This window comes from Protopterus annectens, chromosome 10.part0 (assembly GCF_019279795.1).
Source record: "Protopterus annectens isolate FY-2018-M chromosome 10.part0, PAN1.0, whole genome shotgun sequence".
Lineage (NCBI taxonomy): Eukaryota > Metazoa > Chordata > Ceratodontiformes > Protopteridae > Protopterus > Protopterus annectens.
The window spans coordinates 1,822,778,795-1,822,798,354 of NC_056744.1; positions in this window are offsets into that span (position 1 = coordinate 1,822,778,795).

The following is a 19,560-nucleotide window of genomic DNA, read 5'->3' on the forward strand; positions in this document are numbered from 1 at the left end:
TATTGCAATTCTGCTGTTGCTGCTGGTTCGGAAGGAGGTAGTGTCAATTTTTCTAGCACAAAGTTCAAGTCCCATGCAGGTAATGGTGGCTTCCTAGGAGGTTTTACATTTTTAATTCCTCTCAGAAACTGCCTGAGCAGAGGATGTGAAAAACTGGAGGATCCAAGTCGATTCTGCTGAAATAGCTGAGGCATGAATCTTAATGGAAGAGTAGGACAGGCCTTTGTGGAATAGCTCTGCCAAGTATTCCAGGATGTTGGCTATGTTTACCAGTGACACATCTTCCCTTTAGCAGTACTCCAAATGAGATATCTTTTCCATTTTGCTGAATAGGTTTTCCTTGTTGAAGGTCTGCGAGCTTCTAAGATAATGTCCTAACCCTTTGGGATAAATTTGGGTTAATTTGTCTTATGCAATGTTCCAGGCAGTCAGCTGCAGAGTTTTCAGGTTTGGATGCAGGGTGTTGTAATTGTCCTGAGTTAACAGCAAGGGAACTAGGGGTAAGGGCCAAATCTGTTCCCGAGACATGCTCCTCAGTAATGGGTACCAATGTTGTCTTGGCCAATCTGGAGCTATCAGAATGATCCTTGGACGGTCCTCTTTGATCTTCAATAGCACCTTGTGCATCAAAGGAAGTGGTGAGAATGCATATGCTGACAGATTTTTCCAACTGAAGGATAGGGAGTCCACCTTCCATGCCAGTGGGTGGTACGTCCTGGTGCAGAATTTCTTTAATTGGTGATTGAGTGGGGATGCAAATAAGTCTATTTCTGGGAGACCCCATTTTCTTGTAATGGTTTTGAAGATGTCCGGATGCAGCATCCATTCGTGGGCATCCGTGGTAGTCCTGCTTAATATGTCTGCTAGAGTGTTTTCTTTTCCTGGTACAAAGATTGCTTGTAACTGAATGTTGTAACTCAGGGCCACATTCCAGAGGTCCAGGGCCATCCGGCATAGAGGGTATGAATGTGTGCCTCCCTGCTTGTTGATGTACCACATAACTGTGGTGTTGTCTGTCCTTATCAACAATTGGCCTTGTCGAAGAAATGGTTTGAAAGCCTGAATTGCCAGTTTTACTGCCAGCATTTCCTTTAGGTTTATGTGTAGGTGCAGCTGCTCTTGAGTCCATAAACCCTGTATACATTTGTTCATCATGTGGGCCCCCCAACCGAGGTCTGAGGCGTCCGTTGTGATGGTTTGGCTTAGTTGAGTGCTGTGGAAGGGCAATCCTTCGTTTGATTGACAGGCCTGAGCCCACCATTGGAATTCTTGCTTCAGGCATGGAATTATTGGAATTTGAGTTTCTAGGCTGTGCTTGTGCTGAGACCATAAATTCCTTAGGTACCACTGTAGTTTTCTCATATGCAGTCTGGCATGTGGGACCAATATTATGCAGGATGCCATGAAGCCCAATGCTTGTAGGACTTTTCTTGCTGTTAGATGGTTTTGTTTTGTTAATGCCAAGAAGTAGAGGGAGTTGCTCCTGTTTTCTACTGTTAGGAATGCCATTTGTTTGATGATGTCCAGCTCCGCACTCCAAAAAGGTTATCTTTTGGGATGGTATCAGCCTTGATTTTTTTATATTGACTGTGTATCCCAGGGCTTGTAGAAGGTAAATGACTCTTTTCAAGTCTTCTGCTAGCTTGGTTTTGTTGTCCGCTTGTATTAGGCAGTCGTCCAGGTAAGGGTAGATTTGGATCCCTGAAGCCTGCAATGAGCGATTACTGATGCCAGGCATTTCGTGGAACACTCTGGGCGCAGATAAGCCAAAGGGCAATGCTGAGAATTGATAATGCTCTGATCCTGCAAGAAATCTGAGGTATCTTCTGCAATTTGGTCGTATGGGGACGTGCAGGTATGCCTCCTTGAGATCTAGAGTTACCAGCCAAGACTCCTTGCCCAGCATGGGAAAAAGCTGCTGTAGGGTCAGCATTTTGAATTTTGGAACAATGAGGAATGTGTTTAAAGTGGACAGATCGAGAATAGGTCTCATTTGCCTTCTTTCCTTGGTACTAGGGAAGAGTCTGGAGTAAAAGCCCTTTCCTTGCTCCATATGTGGTACCTTTTCCACAGCTCTCATCTTTAATAATTGATTTACTTGTTGTAGAGCTTCTGCCTTTTGATTTGGAGGTAGGTTTGGCATTCCTCTCTTTCCTGGTAGAGTATGGAAATGAAACCTGTAACCTTGGTCTATTGTCTGCAAAATCCACTTGTCTCTTGTGATGTAATGCCAGTTCTTTGTAAATAAAGCTAGTTTCCCGCCTAAGGGTGCTTCTAGTTGTTCCCTGGTAGGCAGTGCCAGAGCCAAGTCACTGTGATTGTCCTGTAGTAGTGGTGGTGGCTGTGTCTCGCTGGTTGTTACCCTGCCACTGGCGTCCCCTGTAGGCACCTCTGGATTGGCTTCTGCCTCTTGAGCGCCTATTCCTGCCTCTCTGTGCTTTGGAGGAGTCTGGAAAGGACCAATTCTTGGAGGGCCAATTCCTGCTAAACCTTGGAGGTTGGACCTGTAAGAAATCTTTCACTGTTTGGACAGATTTTGCCTTCTCTTCCATCTTCTTCAGCACCTGTTGTGCAGGAGAGCCAAACAAATTGACCTTGTCCATGGGAGTATCTAATAGTTTTGATTTGACATGGTCCGGTAAGGCCTGCTCTTTTAACCATGCATGCCTTCTGGTAACTGTGCCAGTCATGGCTGATCTAAAGGAAGCCTCCAGTGCATCATAGCCGCATTTTAAAGAATGGTTACTAACTTGCTGAATGTTATGTACCATTTCCTGAACATATTTCTTGTCTAAAGGTTCATCAGAGGACAGTTTTTTAGTTAACTGGTCTAGCATAAATTCTTGATACTGGATCATATGAAATTGACAGTTCAAGGCCCTAGCTGACAGAGTAGCAGAAGCGTAAACTTTTTTACCCCATCTCTCTAAGGACCTGGATTCCCTTTCAGAGGGGAGGGGATTTTTGGTAGAGGTAGATGCTACAGCATTAGGCCCCTGGGAGATAGTCTCGGGATCTGCAAAAGGAGCCTTGTATAAATGGTGATGTGTGTCCGGGACCCTGTAGAACCTATCGGACTTAGCAGGGGCCGGAGGTAATGAATCAGGAGCAGTACAAGCATCGTTAAATGCATCATCTACAACAGACAGAACTGGAGGTATAGCTAAAGGCCTATGTTGTGGTAAATGCAAAAAGGTTCTAAGCCTTTTTCTGGAGTCTGAAAAATCTTGGCCCTGCCACTGAAATTGTTCCCTCATAGCATGCAAGGTTTCCCCAAAGGAAAATTCCTCAGGTGGAGAGGCAGAAGGGATGGACTCTTCAGCATCAGAGTCTTCATAAGGGGAAAAAGGAGCCTCTGGAGGGTCTGTATTATCTGAATCATCTGTGGAAACTGGCTCAGGGGGCTCTGCTCTAGGCCTCTTCTCTGGAGGTGGGTGAGAGGCCCTGTCTGGGAGAGGTTGGGATCCCCGGATTAAAGAAATGAGATCCTCTGCTAAACTAAGCATTTGGGAACTGGAGCTAGGCCTGTGAGAGGGGGTCTTAACAGGCACAGATTTAGTAGGTTTAGCTGCTTTAGCCCTGGCAAAGGCCTTAATGGACATGGCTGCAGGAGGCCTAGCAGCTCCACGTGCAGGGGTTGAAATTTCCAAGGGAATAGTGTCAGATAATTCCTGAGAAACCACAACCGCAGGTTGGATTTCAGAAGCCGATTCCACCAGGTTGGAAGAGGCTTCGGTGGAAGGTAAGCTTTTGGCTGAAGGAAGAACCGCTTGCTCGGTTTCAGCCGAAACCGAGACACTAGCGGTTGTCTTAACCGCGGTTTCGGCCGAAACCGCGGACCGCGAGTGTCGGTCCTTTTCCTTGCGTTTTTTGGATATTTGTGAAATTGGAGGATCCGATGGCATAATATAAGCAAAATCAGAGCCGAAAAACTGCTCAGCAAATTCCGACCGACGTCTAAGCGTCCGTCGGTTAAAAGAAGCACAGGCTAGACAAGCTGCTACGTCGTGGTCTGGGCCTAAACAAGGTAAGCAGTAAGAGTGGAAATCTTTATGAGGTATTTGTTTCCCACTTTTTCTGACATCGGCTGAGGCAAGAAATAGTCCCCAACGGAGTACTTAGCTTTTTAGAAGTCTTCGGTAGTAGTAGAAGTATTCGTAGTAGTAATCTCTGGTTCTGACCGACCGGCACTTGCGAACAGCTTCTGCTTCGGGCGCCACGCGGCAAGAAAGACTGAGGAAAATGGCGTCGGCTGATGCCTTTATACCCGAGTAACTGCAGCAATGACGTCGGGTGAAGTGCGACACCAGCCGAAGCCAGACCCAGACTTTGGAATCCGGCCGACCGAAGGGCTGCCTGACGACAGGACAACCCATTTGTAAGGACTGCAGATGCATCCTCGAAGGACATCTCAGATACTCTTCTCGCTGAGGTTATGGCCAGGAGGAAGGCAGTCTTCCAAGACAGGAATTGTAGTTCTGAAGATGCTGCTGGTTCAAAGGCAGGAAGAGTTAATTTTTCCAACATGAAGTTAAGGTCCCATGTAGGCACTGGTGGTTTCCTTGGAGGGTTGATGTTTTTTATCCCTCTTAGAAACTGTCTTAGGAGAGGATGAGAGAATACAGGTGGGTCAGTGTTGTACTCTGCTGAAATTGCTGAAGCATGGATCTTTATGGAGGAATAAGAAAGGCCATTATGGAGCATTTCAGCCAAGTATTCTAGAATATGTGGAATGCTCATGATTGTCGGATCTTGACCCTTTGTGTTCCAGGTACGAAATCTTTTCCATTTTGCTGAATATGCTTTTCTTGTGGAAGGCCGCCGGGCTTCCATGATGATATCCTGTACCCTCTTGGATAGTTTATCCTGGCGAGGAGTCAAGGTATTCTCCAGGCTGTCAGCTGCAAGGTTTTTAGACTTGAGTGCAGAGTCATGTAATTGTGCTGTGTCAGAAGGAGTGGCCATTGTGGTAGAGGCCAAGGTTTCATGCGTGACATGCTCCTTAACAGTGGGTACCAGTGTTGCCTTGGCCAGTCCGGGGCTATCAGGATTACTTTTGGTTGCTCTATCCTGATCTTCAGTAAGACCTTGGTCATTAATGGAAGAGGTGGGAATGCATATACTGTTAGAGTATTCCAGTTGAATGAGAGGGCGTCCACTTTCCATGCTTGAGGATGGTATGTCCTTGTGCAGAATTTCCTCAGTTGATGGTTGTGGTGGGAGGCAAAAAGATCCATGTCCGGCGTTCCCCATGCATGTGTTATCTGGAGAAATATATCCGGGTGCAACATCCATTCATGTGGATCCATGATGTTTCTGCTCAGGCTGTCCGCCAGAACATTGTCTTTCCCTGGTACGAACTGGGATTGTAGTTCTATGTTGAGTTTCAGGGAAAGGTCCCACAGATTCATCGCCAGTCTGCAAAGAGGGTATGAATGGGTACCCCCTTGCTTGTTTATGTACCACATAACTGTGGTATTGTCTGTCTTTATTAACAGGTGACCTTGGTGCAGGAAGAGCTTTAAGTGCTCGATAGAATGTATCACTGCCAGCATTTCCTTTTGGTTGATGTGCAGATGCAATTCCTTTTGTGTTCATTGACCTTGAAAGCATCTACCTTCCATGTGAGCTCCCCATCCATGGTCTGAGGCATCCGTTGTAATGGTTTGGCTGATATGTGGCTTGCTGAAAGGCAGGCCCATGTTTGACTGGCTTGCTTTTGCCCACCACAGGAATTCCTTTTGAAGGCAAGGAATGAGGGGGATCAAAGTTTCTAGACTGTGACTGTGCTGAGACCATAGACTCCTTAGGTACCATTGTAGTTTCCTCATATGCAGCCTTGCTTGTGGAATCAGAAGAATGCAAGATGCCATGAATCCCAGGGCCTGCAGGATTTTCCTTGCAGTTAGCTGGGTTTGTGTTGTCAGATTTCTGAAGTAATCTGGTAGTTGTGCTTGTTTTTCTTCTGTGAGAAAAGCCATCTGGGTGTTTGTATCCAGTTTTGCACCCAGGAAAATTATTCGTTGGGATGGAACAAGTCTTGATTTCTGAATATTGACTGTGTATCCCAAGGCCTGTAGTAGTCGGATGACATAGTTTAAGTGTTCTACCAGTGATTGCTGGCTGTCCGCTTGTATGCGGCAGTCGTCCAGGTATGGGTAAATTTGAATCCCCTGAAGTCTGCAATGTGCAACTACTGATGCCAGGCATTTCGTGAATACTCTGGGCGCAGTAGATAAGCCAAATGGCAATGCTGAGAATTGATAATGCTCTGAACCTGCAAGAAATCTGAGGTGTCTTCTGCAACATTGTCTGATAGGGACATGCAGGTATGCCTCCTTGAGGTCTAGAGTTACCAGCCAGGACCCCTTGCCCAGCATGGGAAGGAGTTGCTGTAAGCTCAGCATCTTGAATTTTGGCACGATGAGGTAAGTATTCATTGCGGACAAGTCCAGTATTGGTCTCCATTGCTTTTCTTTTCTTTGAACAAGGAATAGTCTGGAATAAAATCCTTGGCCTTGTTCTGAGAGAGGAACCCTTTCTATTGCCCTCATTTGAAGTAGCTTGGAAATTTGTTTGAAAGCCTCTGCCCTTTGGTTTGGTGGCAGGTTTGGCATGCCTTGTCTTTTTGGTAATGTATGAAAATGGAATCTGTATCCTTTGTCTATTATTTGCAGTATCCATTTGTCCTTTGTAATACTGTGCCAATTTTTTGAGAATAAAGATAGCTTTCCGCCCAAAGGTGCTTCCAATTGAGCCCTGGTTGGCAGGGTCATAATCAAGTCATTGAGATGGTCCTTGTGCAGTAGTTGTAGGTCCTACAGTACCTCTCTGGTTTGGAGGCTGCCACTGACGTCCTCTGTAGGAGCCTCGAGCTTGCCCTCTACCTCTGGCACGCCTGTTTCTACCTCTTGGAAATCTGTCTGGCTCCGGAAAGGACCAATTCTTAGAAGGCCAATTTCTGCTGAATCTTGGTGGCTGGACCTGTAGGAAATTTTTGACTGTTTGTACTGATTTAGCCTTTTCCTCAAATTTCTTTAAGACCTCTTGAGCCGTGGAGCCAAATAACTTTTGTTTTTCCAGTGGAGCATCCAGAAGCCTTGCTTTGACATGATCTGGCAGTGTTTGTTCCTTCAGCCAAGCATGTCTACGTATGATTGCACCTGTCATTGCTGACCTACATGAAGCTTCCAATGCATCATAACCACACTGCAAGAAATGGTTGCTAACCTGCTGGGAGTTATGTACCAGATCCTGAAGTGCCTTGCGATCTAGGGGTTCAGGTGAAGAAAGTTTTTTATGCAATTCATCTAACAAATACTCTTGGTACTGTATCATATGGAATTGACAATTTAATGCCCTCATAGAAAGAGTGGAAGAAGTATACACCTTTTTACCCCATCTCTCTAAAGCCCTGGACTCCCTTTCAGAAGGGAGTGGGTTTTTAGTAGTGGTGGTTGCAACCCCTTTAGGGCCTTGGGAAATAGTTTCTGGGTCAGCAGAGTGGCCCTTGTAAAGGAAATGATGTGAGTCCGGGACCCTGTAGTACCTATCAGGTTTGACAGGAGCCGGAGGAAGGGAGTCAGGGGAAATACTAGACTCAGAGTACACATCATCAATCTCATTTAAAACCGGAGGAATAGCCAAAGGTCTATGCTGAGGTAAATGCAAAAAAGTTCTTAATCGCTTCCTGGAGTCAGAGAATTCCTGGCCCTGCCATTTGAAATGCTCTCTCATGGAGTGGAGGGTCTCCCCAAAGGACAACTCTTCAGGAGGGGAGGCCGAGGGTATAGATTCCTCTGCATCAGAATCCTCATAGGCCGTAAAGGCCTCCTCCTGGTAGTCTGATAGGGCAGAGTCATCTGAGGCCTCATCAGAAGACTGAGGATCTGTCTGCTCAACCCTGGGCCTTTTGTCTTGAGGAGGTTGAGAGCCCCTGTCCGGATGTGGCTGAGAGCCCCTAATTAGGGAAATAAGGTCCTCAGCTAAACTTAAAATCTGTGAACCGGTAGTGGATCCCTGAGGAATAGTCTTGGGAGGGAGAGATTTTGGCTGTTTAGCAGCTTTATGCACGCGGTAAATGCCTTTAATGGACATGGATACAGGAGGCCTGGCTGCCCCACGTGCTGGAGTAGTCTTATCTAGAGAAATGGTGTCGGATATTTCCAGAGCACCGGTTTCCGTAGGAAATTCTATAACCGACTCAGAGGTGGCCTCCGGGGCCGAGATTGTCGGTTGTGCGGTTTCGTCGGTCGGAAGCACAGAGGATTCGGTTTCGGCAAAGACAGAGACACTCGCGGTAGGCCTGGGCGTGGTTTCGGACGAAACCACGGACCGCGTGTGTCGGTCCTTGCCCTTCAGTTTTTTGGGTAAATGAGAAGTCGGAAGCTCCGACGGCATAGTGTAACAGTATTTTTCCCCAAAAAATTCCTCTGCGAACTCCGCCCGGCGCCTAAGAGTGCATCTATTGAAAGAGGCACAGGCTGCACAGGCCGAGACGTCGTGGTCTGGGCCTAGGCAGGGTAGGCAGTAAGAGTGGAAATCCTTATGAGGTATTTGTTTCCCACAAGATAAACAACTATTAACTTTAACCGTTTGATCTGACATCGGCTGAGGCAAGAAAGAGTCCCCAACGGGGTACTTAGCTTTTTAAAGTCTTCGGTTAGCTGAAATCTCAGGAGCTGGCCGACCGGCACTTGCGAACTGCTTCTGCTTCGGGCACTGCGCGGCAAGAAAGACTGAGGAAGAGGGCGTCGGCTGACGCTTTTATCCCAAGCGCCTGACGCCAGGATGGGCGACATCAGCCGACGCCGGACCCAGACTTTGGAATCCGGCCGACCGAGGGGCTGCCTGAGGCAAGACAACCCATATGTAAGGACTGCAGATGCATCCTTGAAGGACATAGTACAGTTTTGTACCTACCATAAATGTAGATGTCCGCTAGATATGCAACTGCAGTCATAACATATTGGGTTGTCCTGCCTCAGGCAGCCCTCGGTCGGCCGGATTCCAAAGTCTGGGTCCGACGTCGGCTGATGTCGTGATTTCTCGACGTCAGAGCGGCTGGAGTATATAAGCATCAGCCGACGCCATCTTCTTCAGTGTTTCTTGCCCCAGATGCCAGGTGCCCTCCAAGGATGGCTAAAATCAAATTTGTAAAACAAAAATAGGTTTCCAGACAAATAAGTAAGCAATAAACAGATACACCATAACAGATATCCCCAGCTAAGAATAACAGGGAGAGGAGTGGACCCAAGGCATAGAGGGGGAGGAGGGAAAACCCGACTGCAGTTGCATATCTATCGGACATCTACATTTATGGTAGGTACAAAACTGTACTATGTCCTTCAAGAATGCAACTGCAGTCATAACATATGGTTGAATACCATAGCTTAGCTGGGGGAGGTGGTATGCTCTAGGAAAAGGATGGTGTAGCTAGCAATCCCTGCAGGACTGCCGAAGCAAAGCCTGCTCTGGATCTGGAAAATAAAGGGAAGTTGTAGTGTTTGGAAAATGTATGCACGGAGCTCCATGTAGCAGCTTCTAGAATATTCTTTGTAGGCACCCCTCTTAAGAAGGCTGTGGAGGTGGCTGTAGCTCTGGTAGAGTATGGTCTGATATTGGCTGGCACACTTTTTCCATGGAAGGAATAACAATATCTGATGCAATGTCCAATCCATTTTGAAATTGTCTGTTTGGAAATTGCTTTTCCCTGTACCCCAGGAACGTAAGCTACAAATAGCTGGTCGGACTTCCTACTGATCTTGGTTCTGTCTAGATAGTAGCGAAGTTGTCTATGTATGTCCAAGGTATGCAACAGTTTTTCCCCTTTGTTTTCAGGATTGGGGAAGAAAGTAGGCAGGTGAATTGCCTGATTTAGAGAGACCCTAGATACCACTTTTGGCAGAAAGGAAGGATTGGTTCGTAAGACCCTGTCTCGTGGAAGATTATGAAGGGTGGTATTGCCATTAGTGCCTGTAATTCTGAAACCCGTCTAGCTGAGGTAATGGCCAGCAGGAAAGCTGTCTTCCAGGAGAGAAATTGTAAATCCGCTGAAGCTGCTGGCTCGAAGGGAGGTAGAGTCAATTTTTCTAACACAAAATTGAGATCCCAAGCTGGTACTGGTGCCTTTCTTGGAGGTTTTATATTCTTGATCCCTCTAAGAAATTGTCTTAGCAAAGAATGTGAGAACACAGGTGGGTCAGTGTTGTATCTAGCTGAGATAGCTGAAGCATGTATTTTTATGGAAGAGTATGAAAGTCCCTTATTTAGCAATTCTGCCAAGTACTCCAGAATGAGTGGAATGCTCAGTACTGATGCATCTTGACCCTTGTTGGTATTCCAAATGCTGAAGCGCTTCCATTTGGCTGAGTAAGCCCTTCTGGTGGATGGTCTGCGGGCTTCTGTTAGTATCCGCTGAACTTCCTTGGAGAGAGATAAATTGAGGTTATTTATGTGATCTTCCAAGCTGTTAGCTGTAGAGTCTGGAGGTTGGGATGAGCTGTCCTGAAGTTGTGCTGAGTCAACAGTTGAGGCCATTTGGGAAGGGCCCACGGTTTGTTGTGACATATGCTCCGTAATAGTGGATACCAGTGTTGTCTCGGCCAGTTCTGAGCTATTAGGATTCCCTTTGGCTGCTCTGCTTTGATCTTTAGTAACACTGTGGTCATCAGTGGAAGAGGTGGAAATGCATAGATGACTAGGGAGCTCCAGATGAATGAGAGAGCAGTGGAAGAGGTGGAAATGCATAGATGACTAGGGAGCTCCAGATGAATGAGAGAGCATCTATCTTCCATGCTTGTGGATGATTTGTCCTTAAGCAGAACTTTTGTAGCTGATGATTGTGTTGGGAGGCAAATAGGTCTACGTCTGGCCTGCCCCATGCCAAGGTTAGTTGTGCAAAGATGTCTGGATGTAACCTCCATTCGTGTGGGTCTATGAAATTCCTGCTTAGACTGTCCGCCAGAACATTGTCTCTGCCTGGAACAAATTGGGACTGTATGTTCAGACTCAGTGATTTTTCCCAAAGATTCATTGTTAGCCTGCAAAGGGGGTAAGAGTGAGTACCTCCCTGCTTGTTTATGTACCACATCACAGTGGTGTTGTCTGTCCTTATTAGAAGGTGGCCTTGATGAAGTTGATGTCCAAAGGCCTCGATGGCATGCATTACTGCCAGCATTTCTTTTTGGTTGATATGCAGATGTTCTTCCTTTGGGTTCCATTGCCCTTGAATACATCTGCCATCCATGTGCGCCCCCCATCCATGGTCTGAGGCGTCTGTGGTAATGGTCTGTGTTGTCTGAGGTTTTTTGAATGGCATGCCTGTATTTGACTGACTTGCTGAGGCCCACCATAGAAATTCCTTTTGAAGACATGGAATGAGTGGGATAATTGCTTCTAGGTTGTTGTTGTGCTGAGACCATAAGCTCTTTAGATACCATTGAAGTTTTCTCATGTGTAGTCTTGCTAGTGGGACCAGGAGAATGCAAGATGCCATGAACCCCAGGGCCTGTAGGAATCTCCTTGCAGTCATCTGGGAGAGGTTTGCTAAACTTTTGAAGTAATGAGTTAACTGCTCTTGCTTGTCTTCTGTCAAGTAGGCCATTTGAGAGGCTGTGTCTAGCTTGGCCCCTAAAAAAATTATTTGCTGGGATGGTAGAAGTCTTGACTTTTGAAAGTTGACTGTGTATCCCAAAGCCTGTAGCAAGTGTATGACATAATTCAAGTTTTTTGTCAAGGTTAGTTCGTTGTCCGCTTGTATGAGGCAATCGTCCAGGTAGGGGTAGATTTGAATCCCCTGGAGTCTGCAATGAGCAATTACTGATGCCAGGCATTTCATGAATACTCTGGGCGCAGTAGATAAGCCAAAAGGCAATGCTGAGAATTGATAATGCTCTGGCCTTTATAGGCCTTTTATAGAAAAGGTAGCTGAAGCATAGACCCGCTTCCCTAGGCAGTCCACAGTCCTTGACTCTCTGTCCGGAGGATGGACCTTGGAGCTGTCCTGAGTGAGCTCCTTCTTTGTGGTGGCTGCCATCACCATTGCGTCTACGGGGACCCCTTACTCCAGCTAGTCCTGTCAGATGGGGGCTAAGAACCTTACCTGCACATCTAGGAATAGGCTCCACGGTGTCCGGCTCCTTCCACGCCTGAGGTGTAATTAGGTCCACAAGTGGATCCGCGGGAGGGGACACCCAGGAAGTAAATAGGTCTGTGCAGAAAGCCTCCAGGAGGTTGGCTTTTGGGTGGACTACCCCCCCTTTGATGGAGCAGTTCCATGATGCCCCAAAGGAAACATTGTCGGGGGATGATCTGGGGGAGCCTTCCCCTTCCTCCAAGTTGGTGTCCTCTGTGAGGGACTCTGGAGATTAGTCCAGGTGCCTCCTTTTGCACTACTGTTTGAGGGGAACCTCCTCGGTGGGACTCTCTGAGGGGGACTCGCAAACCACCAATTGTGTTCTCATGGGAGCTACCTGGGGCAAATCAGGCACGGGCTGTCTTAAAGAGGACAAATGGTCGGAGCCACACCCAGGGCAGAGGGAGTCGGGGCTGAATCCAAAGAGGAAATGGTGAGGGGTCTCAACTCACTTGAGAAGACCCTCGCCACCACGTCAAACACCGAAGGAGAGGAAGCTCCCGGGGATACCAATGAGGGGGCCACTCTACTCAGGTCCGATGAGGGAGTTGGAGCCAAGATGCAAGGGGGAGAGTGCGCTCCAAAAAACTTGGAGCTGACAGAACCCCCTCAGATCCGACCCCAAGACTACAGCGCTGAGAACTCGGATTCAGCACACAAGGCAACGACAGGTGTTGAGGTACTATGTACAGTCAGCGCCAACCCCCCGACCCCGAGACCTCTCGGATCCAAGGGCTTCGAAACTGTAGGTCGGATCGGAGAAGGAGCAATGGGTGTATAAAAGGGATACAATCTCCCTGCTCCGGAAAGAGAGGGGCTGGCAAGACTCTCAACTGGATATGGGTGCGTATAAATTTCTGCATCATTTTATCCATCACAGCCTCACTTAAAATGCACGTAGGGCGGGAAGAAGATGCCACAAACGCCGGCCTGGAGTGCCGGTGGTGGAAGCACTAGAGTGTGGTTTAGACTACTCCAGCTCTGGAGAAAATCTGGGTGAATGGAGCTGGTGGGGTACTGGGCCTCGGAGGAGTCCTAATCTTGGGAGGAGGACCTGCCGGAAAGTACAGTTTTGTACCTACCATAAATGTAGATGTCCGATAGGCATGCATCTGCAGTCCTTACAAATGGGTTGTCCTGTCGTCAGGCAGCCCTTCGGTCGGCCGGATTCCAAAGTCTGGGTCTGGCCTCGGCTGGTGTCGCACTTCACCCGACGTCACAGCTGCAGTTCTTCGGGTATAAAGGCATCAGCCGACGCCATTTTCCTCAGTGTTTCTTGCCCCAGATGCCAGGTGCCCTCTAGGAAGGCTAAATTTGGATAATGCAAATGGTTCCAAATAGTAGAGAGCAAACAAAAAATAAGCATGTATGTACATATATACAAACAAATACACCATAATAGATTCCCCCAGCCAGCTACAAGATGGGCAAATACCCTAGGAGTACCACAGAGGGAAGGAGGGTAATCCTGACTGCAGATGCATGCCTATCGGACATCTACATTTATGGTAGGTACAAACTGTACTATGTTCTTCAAGGATGCATCTGCAGTCCTTACAAATGGGTAGAATACCATAGCCAAACTGGGGAGGAGGAGAAATAAGATTATGGTGTAGTTAAGATCCCTTGCAAAACAGCAGTGGCAAAACCTGCTCGGGATCTGGAGTATAAAGGTAAATTATAATGCTTGGCAAATGTATGCACGGAGCTCCAAGTAGCAGCCTCTAAAATGTCTTTGGTAGCCACTCCTCGTAGAAAAGCTGTGGTAGCGGGTGGTAGTAAGGTAGAGTGAGGCCTGATGTTTTCTGGAGTTTTCTTCCCATGGTAGGAGTAACAAAATCTAATGCAATTTCCTATCCACTTAGAGATTGTCTGTTTTGAAATTGCTTTTCCTTCCATTCCTGTTGCATATGCTACCAGTAGCTGGTCAGTTTTTCTATTGCTCTTGGTCCTGTCCAGGTAGTAGCGTAATTGTCTATGTACATCCAAGGTATGCAAAAGTCATTCTCCCCTGTTCTGTGGGTTGGGGAAGAATGTAGGTAGGTGGATAGCTTGATTTAAAGATACCCTGGAGACCACCTTTGGCATAAAAGTAGGATTTGTTCTCATGGACACTCTATCTTGATGGAGGATCAGGAAGGGCTGTACTGCCATTAATGCCTGTAGCTCAGATACCCTTCTTGCTGAAGTGATTGCAAGCAGGAAGGCAGTTTTTCATGATAAGTATTGTAATTCTGCTGTTGCTGCTGGTTCGAAAGGAGGGAGTGTCAACTTTTCTAGCACAAAGTTCAAGTCCCATGCTGGCAATGGTGGCTTCCTAGGTGGTTTTACATTTTTAATTCCTCTCAGAAACTGCCTGAGCAGAGGATGAGAGAAGACTGGAGGATCCAAGTTGTATTCTGCTGAAATAGCTGATGCATGAATCTTAATGGAAGAATAGGACAGGCCGTTGTGGAAGAGCTCTGCCAAGTATTCCAGGATGTTGGCTATGTTTACCAGTGACACATTTTCTCCTTTGCAGTACTCCAAATGTGGTATCTTTTCCATTTTGCTGAATAATTCTTTCTTGTTGAGGGCCTCAGCCTCCAAGATAATGTCTTTAACCCTTTGGGATAAATTTGGGTTATTTGGTGTTATGCAATGTTCCAGGCAGTCAGCTGCAATGTTTTCAGGTTTGGATGCAGGGTGTTGTAGTTGTTCTGTGTTAACAGTAAGGGAACTAGGGGTAGAGGCCATATTTGTTCCTGAGACATGCTCCTCAGTAATGGGTACCAATGTTGCCTTGGCCAGTCTGGAGCTATCAGGATGATCCTTGGACGGTCCTCTTTGATCTTCAATAGCACCTTGTGCATCAAAGGAAGTGGTGGGAATGCATATGCTGCCAGGTTTTTCCAACTGAAAGATAGGGAGTCCACTTTCCAAGCAAGTGGGTGGTACGTCCTTGTGCAGAATTTCTTCAGTTGGTGATTGCGTGGGGATGCAAATAAGTCTATTTCTGGTAGTCCCCATTTTCTTGTAATGGTTTTGAAGATGTCCGGATGCAGCATCCATTCGTGGGCATCCGTGGTAGTTCTGCTTAGTATGTCTGCCAGAATGTTTTCTTTTCCTGGCACAAAAATTGCTTGTAACTGAATGTTGAAGCTCAGGGCCACATTCCAGAGGTCCATTGCCATCCGGCATAGAGGGTACGAATGTGTGCCTCCCTGTTTGTTGATGTACCACATAACTGTGGTGTTGTCTGTCCTTATCAACAGTTGACCTTGTCGAAGTGGTCTGAATGTCTGAATTGCCAGTTTTACTGCCAGCATTTCCTTTTGATTTATGTGTAGGTGCAGCTGGTCTTGAGCCCATAAGCCTTGTATGCACTTGTCCAGCATGTGCGCCCCCCAACCGAGGTCTGAGGTGTCCGTTGTGATGGTCTAGCTTGGTTGAGTGCTGTGGAAGGGTAGACCTTTGTTTGATTGACAGGCCTGAGCCCACCATTGGAATTCTTGCTTCAGGCATGGGATTATTGGAATTTGGGTTTCTAGGCTGTGCTTGTGCCGAGACCATAAATTCCTTAGGTACCACTAACTTTCTCATATGTAGTCAGGCATGTGGAACCAATATTATGCAGGATGCCATGAAACCCAAGGCTTGCAAGACTTTTCTTGCTGTTAGCTGGTTCTTCTTTGTTAATGCCAAGAAGTAGAGAGGTAGTTGCTCCTGTTTTTCTACTGTTAGGAATGCCATTTGTTTTGATGTGTCCAGCTCTGCACCCAAAAAGGTTATCCTTTGGGATGGTATCAGCCTTGATTTTTTTATATTGACTGTGTATCCCAGGGCTTGCAGTAGATAAATGACCCTTTTCAAGTCTTCTGCTAGCTTGTTTTTGTTGTCCGCTTGCAACAGGCAGTCGTCCAGGTAAGGGTAGATTTGGATTCCCTGAAGCCTGCAATGAGCAATTACTGATGCCAGGCATTTCGTGAACACTCTGGGCGCAGTAGATAAGCCAAAGGGCAATGCTGAGAATTGATAATGCTCTGATCCTGCAAGAAATCTGAGGTATCTTCTGCAATTTGGTCGTATGGGGACGTGCAGGTATGCCTCCTTGAGATCTAGAGTTACCAGCCAAGACTCCTTGCCCAACATGGGAAGAAAGAGCTTCTGCCTTTTGATTTGGAGGAAGGTTTGGCATTCCTCTCTTCTTTGGTAGAGTATGGAAGTGAAACCTGTAACCTTGGTCTATTGTCTGCAAAATCCACTTGTCTCCTGTGATGTATTGCCAGTTTACTGAAAATAAGGCTAGTTTCCCGCCTAAGGGTGCTTCTAGTTGTTCCCTGGTAGGCGGTGCCAGAGCCAAGTCACTGTGATTGTCCTGTAGTAGTGGTGGCGGCTGTATCTGTGGCTGTACCTCGCTGGTTGTTAGCCTGCCACTGACGTCCCCCTGTAGGCACCTCTGGATTGACCTCTGCCTCTTGAGCGCCTATTCCTGCCTCTCTGAGCTCTGGAGGTGTCTGGAAAGGACCAATTCTTGGAGGGCCAATTCCTGCTAAACCTTGGAGGTTGGACCTGTAAGAAATCTTTGACTGTCTGGACAAATTTTGCCTTCTCTTCCATCTTCTTCAGCACCTGTTGTGCAGGAGAGCCAAACAAATTGATCTTGTCCATGGGAGCATCTAGTAGCTTTGATTTGACATGGTCTGGTAAGGCCTGCTCTTTTAACCATGCATGTCTTCTGATCACTGTGCCAGTCATGGCTGATCTAAAGGAAGCCTCCAGTGCATCATAGCCGCATTTTAAAGAATGATTACTGACCTGCTGAATGTTATGTACCATTTCCTGAACAGATTTTTTGTCTAATGGTTCATCTGAGGACAGCTGTTTAGTTAATTGGTCTAACATAAATTCTTGATACTGGATCATGTGGAATTGACAGTTCAAGGCCCTAGCTGAAAGAGTAGCAGAAGTGTAAACTTTTTTACCCCATCTCTCTAAGGCCCTGGATTCCCTTTCAGAGGGGAGGGTTTTGGCAGAGGTAGCTGCTACCGCCTAAGGTCCCTGGGAGATAGTTTCGGGATCTGCAAAAGGAGCCTTATACAAATGATAATGTGTGTCCAGGACCCTGTAGTACCTATCGGGCTTAGCAGGGGCCGGAGGAAGTGAATCAGGAGCAGTACAAGCATCATTAAATGCATCATCCACAACAGTGAGAACTGGAGGGATGGCTAAAGGCCTATGCTGTGGTAAATGCAGAAAGGTTCTAAGCCTTTTTCTAGAGTCTGAAAAATCCTGGCCCTGCCACTGAAATTGTTCCCTCATAGCATGCAAGGTTTCCCCAAAGGAAAATTCCTCAGGCGGAGAGGCAGAAGGAATGGACTCTTCAGCATCAGAGTCTTCATAAGGGGAGAAAGGGCCCTCTGGAGGGTTTGAATTATCTGAATCATCAGAGGAGTCATCTGTAGAAACTGGCTCAGGGAGCTCTGCTCTCGGCCTCTTCTCTGGAGGTGGATGAGAGGCCCTGTCTGGGTGAGGTTGGGATCCCCGGATCAAAGAAATGAGATCCTCTGCTAGACTAAGCATTTGTGAACTAGAGCTAGGCCTGTGAGAGGGGGGTCTTAGCAGGCACAGTTTTGGTAGATTTAGCTGCTTTAGCCCTGGCAAAGGCCTTAATCGACATGGTTGCAGGTGGCCTAGCAGCTCCACGTGCAGGGGTTGAAATATCCAAGGGGATAGTATCAGATAAATCCTGGGAACCTGCAAGAGCAGGTGGGATTTCAGTAGCAGATTCCACCAGGGTGGATGAGGCTTCGGTAGGAGGTAAGCTTTCGGCTGAAGGAAGAACATGACTCGGTTTCAGCCGAAACCGAGACACTCGCGGTTGGCTTAACCGCGGTTTCGGCGAAACCGGACCCGCGAGTGTCGGTCCTTTCCTTGCGCTTTTAGATATTTGCGTCGGAGGATCCGACGGCATAATGTAAGCAAAGCGGGCCAAAAACTCCTCAGCAAATTCCGACCGACGTCTAAGCGTCCGTCAGTTAAAAGAAGCACAGGCTAGACAAGCTGCTACGTCGTGGTCTGGGACTAAACAAGGTAAGCAGTAAGAGTGGAAATCTTTATGAGGTATTTGTTTCCCACAAGTTAAACAGTTATTCACTTTTCTGACATCGGCTGAGGCAAGAAAGAGTCCCCAACGGGGTACTTAGCTTTTTAGAAGTCTTCGGTAGTAGTAGAAGTATTCGGTAGTAGTAATCTCTGGTTCTGACCGACCGGCACTTGCGAACAGCTTCTGCTTCGGGCGCCACGCGGCAAGAAAGACTGAGGAAAATGGCGTCAGCTGATGCCTTTATACCCGAAGAACTGCAGCTGTGACGTCGGGTGAAGTGCGACACCAGCCGAGGCCAGACCCAGACTTTGGAATCCGGCCGACCGAAGGGCCTGATGACAGGACAACCCTTTTGTAAGGACTGCAGATGCATCCTTGAAGGACATCAGAATGGTCCCAGTGACCTCTTCCTTAGGTTTATCCCCTCCACAGGCCTGGAAACAGAAGGTTGAGTCCCAGGGGCCTGGGAAGGGGATGAAGCAGTAACAGTCACAGACGCGGCCGAGCTGGTAGTTGCGGGGACGGCCGTCCCCAAAGCTGGCAGGAGACCCTTCATAACTAACTTGGCCCTCCTGTCTTTGAGGGCCCTCGGATTAAAGCCCGCACAAATACAGCAGGCCGTCAGTAAATGCGGCGTGCCTAAGCATACCATGCACAGATTGTGGCCATCAGCTGGAGACAGCTTGTGGCCACACACTGTGCACTTCCTGAAAACATGCTTAGGAGTAACTGCCATGCCTGGGAAGATCTCTTACTCACTCTCTCGCACATTCTTACACACACTCTCCGTCTCACACTCACTCACTCTCCGTCTCACACTCACTCACTCCCTCTCCCTCACTCCCTCACTCTCCCTCACTCCCTCTCCCTCACTCTCACTCTCACTCTCACTCTCACTCTCACTCTCGCTCACTCACTCACTCTCGCTCACTCACTCACTCCTCTCGCTCACTCACTCTCGCTCACTCACTCTCGCTCACTCACTCTCGCTCACTCACTCTCGCTCACTCACTCACTCACTCTCGCTCACTCACTCACTCACTCTCGCTCACACACTCTCGCTCGCTCACACACTCTCGCTCGCTCACACACTCACTCTCGCTCACACACTCACTCTCGCTCACACACTCACTCTCGCTCACACACTCACTCTCGCTCACACACTCACTCTCGCTCACACACACTCACACATGCGCAGACACACTCACAGGCCTTTGCGCTGCGGCTCTCACACAATCTCACACAAGCCGACGCACTAGCAACTCTATCAACAATCCAGCACATAATGCACCAGCATCAAGCCTGCAGACACTTCCCGCCATACCCTTTTCCCTGAGCA